Consider the following 3,245-nt stretch of genomic DNA (forward strand, 5'->3'; position numbering starts at 1 on the left):
TATCAACGGGTTTTCGGACTAACTGAAGAAGGAAGGAGGAAAATGGAAGCCAAGAGAAAGCATGTTACCAGAAATGCATTCATACTGGAGAATAAAATGTGTTTTGTTTGTGTACTCTAATTTATAGCCATTATGGAAATAGAGAAAGCATAATTTAATTCCCCCTCAAAAAAGAAAAAGAAAAAAGAAAGCATAATTTAATTGTCTTTTGAAGTTTAGAATAGTCTGGTTTAAAATTACTATAATTATTGATATAAGTGAAAAAGGAAATGTAAGGAGGCTAAAAATTAACCTTGATATGGGTCCATAGACGTATGAGCTTGACCAATTACATGCATGACAGAGAGTTTATGTTAGACACTTTCTCACTTGCTGTGAACCCCATGTCCACTTCACAGTCCATATGTAAGATATATAGTTTAGTTTTCCCCACAAATTATCTCTTGGAAAAATTATCATTGTCATGAATAACTCTGTATTTTGTATGCCCATGGCAAATTTTGAAAATAAAGACGCTAATACGACACAACAAATAACACAATTTTTTTTTTTTTACATTGCTTAAGTGGTAGGTTTTGATTGGTGAAACACAGTTTCTTTTGTGATTTTCGGCCAGCTCTATATAGCGAGTGAGTGACTTTTTGTTTTGTGCAGGTAAACTGAAATCCTTGGGATCAAGTTCAGTTAACCCAGCAAATGTGGAACTAATTAATTCCAAAGCCCGTTTCACTCATCCTCCGGCAAATGTGGGGATATAATTAATCATGATTTTCAATAATATTACGAATAGTTTTCTAATGTTTTATTTCACCAGAACTCAACTATAATTCTATTATCTCTGTATTAATTTTGTCCATTAATATTTTACAAAAGCTGATTTTAGTCTTAAATTTAGAATTTTAGATAGTTTAAGTATTGATGTAATATTGTGATTTGACAGAAACGAAGAAAATGGATTTTCGGAATAGTTATGAAACGAAATAATACTACTCACTCACTAGTCACTCAAGTTATGAATACAAAGTATAAACAGAATAATACTACTCACTCAAGTTGTTCATATAAATACCTATGAAATTGGAATTCTTATTTGTACAAATGGTACTTTGAACTTAAAACGAGCATGATGAAATTAATGATACTTCTATTCTTTATTTTTTGAGTTGTTCAGCCGGAAAAACATGCATGCGGGTTTTTTATATATTGAGAGTTCATTTGCAATTTTCATTTTCAGATTTTTCTATGAATATATGACGTGTTTATCATTTGTCCATATTTCCCATAATTGTGGACAATATAATTCCTATACCTTGTATGTTATAAGATTCACTGGAAGAGATTATATTTAGGATTTGCATGGAAGTCCCTCAAATAATTAAGCTAAATAGCCAATGGATCAAGTTTTTTCAGTTATTTTATTTTGCACATGTTATAACAAACTACATAGTTCTCCGGGGTTCCTTTTCGCAAAAAAGAGAGAAAAAAGGTAAAGAAAAAAGAAAAGACGGTAGCATATTGAGTGCAAATTACAATACTGCGAATTAGAGGAAGTTTTGGTGGCTGATTGTAGGAAGTTTTTGAAAGATATTCCCCAAGTTAGGATTAGATATTGTTATAGAGAGGCGAATAAATGTGCCGACACCCTTGTTAGACGAGGTGCTCTCCTTAGTCAAGATTTTATCATTTTTCTTGCCCCCTTCTGATGTAACTCTCTTGCTCAGCCTTGATTCGGCTGGAATGTCGTACGATCGCTTTGTACCCTCTGTTTTTGAGGCCGGTTAGTTTTGTTAATCAAGCTTCCTTTTAACCAAAAAAAAAAAGAATTAGAGGCATCACAAACCCCAACCCATATATCACACAAGGATTACTTATGTATAGTCACCAATCATCCTGAGAATAATTAAACAACCTATATATATATATATATATATAGTGCTTATAGCTGAACCATGATGCTTATTATCTCAAAGGGGTTTAAGGATGGAAACCTACACGACTGAAGATGGTACAATGAGATTCTGGTGGCCGAATCTCGGGGAGACACGGAATATATAGTGATCCACGACTGCATGGAGTTGCGCTTCTGGTAGGATCAGTTACAGCTCTATATTCAGCTGAGATATAGGATATGAAGTAATAAGAATATAACCAAATTGATGAACCTAAAAAGGAAACCATGGGCCAAAACCATGCAAATTGGGAACAAGAGAGTCTGATATATTGCAAAACCAAAAGTTAATAGTGTATGTAGCTAATACTAGTTAATATTTGTGGTTCCAATTAGCTCAATTGGTAAAATTTCTTATGATATAATAACTAGTTAGTATTTGGGTAGAATTTGTCAGATACACAGTAGTACTGTATGCTTTAGGAGGTAATATATGCTTTCAAAATCATGAAACTCATTGCAATATGTTAAAAAAAATCTATAAAAAAATCCATGGAAAACTTACTTAAAATAAGCTATTTAAAACTATTATTCAACGTATGTAATGAGCAATTGTATACTCTTACTCTATAAACTATATCAAATGTTCAGTTCGATAAGCATGCATACTGCAAAATAAATTAAAACACAACTGTCGACTTGAAAATAGTGCTCTCACCGGATAATTCTCGTGCTGCATTTGAAGCAGGAATGAAAAATGTGGAAGCCAAGAGAAAGCAGACAATTAGAATGGCTTTCATTTCGACAATTGATACTTGATAATGCTAACCTACCCTCATCTTATTTATAGACCACAAAATAGGGTATAATTGAAATGTGTTACATTCGTGAGTGGCTTACACAGTCCTACTGTCCAATTACAAAAATTTGAGTAAAACGTTAAAATTCCAATACTTCTTTATGCTCTTATCTTTCCTTGACCTTAAAAATTAGTATGTATATTTTGGTGGTTCCTCCACTACGAGACTATTTCAACGCAACTTTCTTTCAATTAACCTTATAGAAAATGGTGAAGGTGATAGTTATAATCAATCCATCATGACTCATTTATTCATCACATTTTTATTTTAATATAATCATTCCACGATGAGTTAAATGCATTCTTTGTCACCTTCATTTATTCATTACATCTCAGATATTTTTCTTCTTTTACCAGAGAAAATTTGTCGCACTCCCACAAGTGGCACATAAAAATGGATTAAGATTTTCTCCAAACCGTGTTGAAGAAATCTAACTTAGCTATTACTATTGTTAGAGATATGTTGTAAAGATAGTGGAAGCATAAGAAAGAGAAAGA

The 3,245-nt window shown here is 32.4% G+C and overlaps 1 long non-coding RNA gene across 1 annotated transcript; it reads right to left on the bottom strand.

Moving 5' to 3' along the window:
• Positions 1-1,359: 1,359 nt before the first annotated feature.
• Positions 1,360-2,757, bottom strand: LOC126713946 (uncharacterized). The gene is made up of 3 exons (XR_007651497.1): positions 2,607-2,757; positions 1,993-2,114; positions 1,360-1,800 (listed from the first exon to the last, which is right to left on the bottom strand). It is a non-coding gene; the product is annotated as an uncharacterized LOC126713946 (long non-coding RNA).
• Between the last annotated feature and the right edge of the window lie 488 nt (positions 2,758-3,245).

This window comes from Quercus robur, chromosome 2 (assembly GCF_932294415.1).
Source record: "Quercus robur chromosome 2, dhQueRobu3.1, whole genome shotgun sequence".
Lineage (NCBI taxonomy): Eukaryota > Viridiplantae > Streptophyta > Magnoliopsida > Fagales > Fagaceae > Quercus > Quercus robur.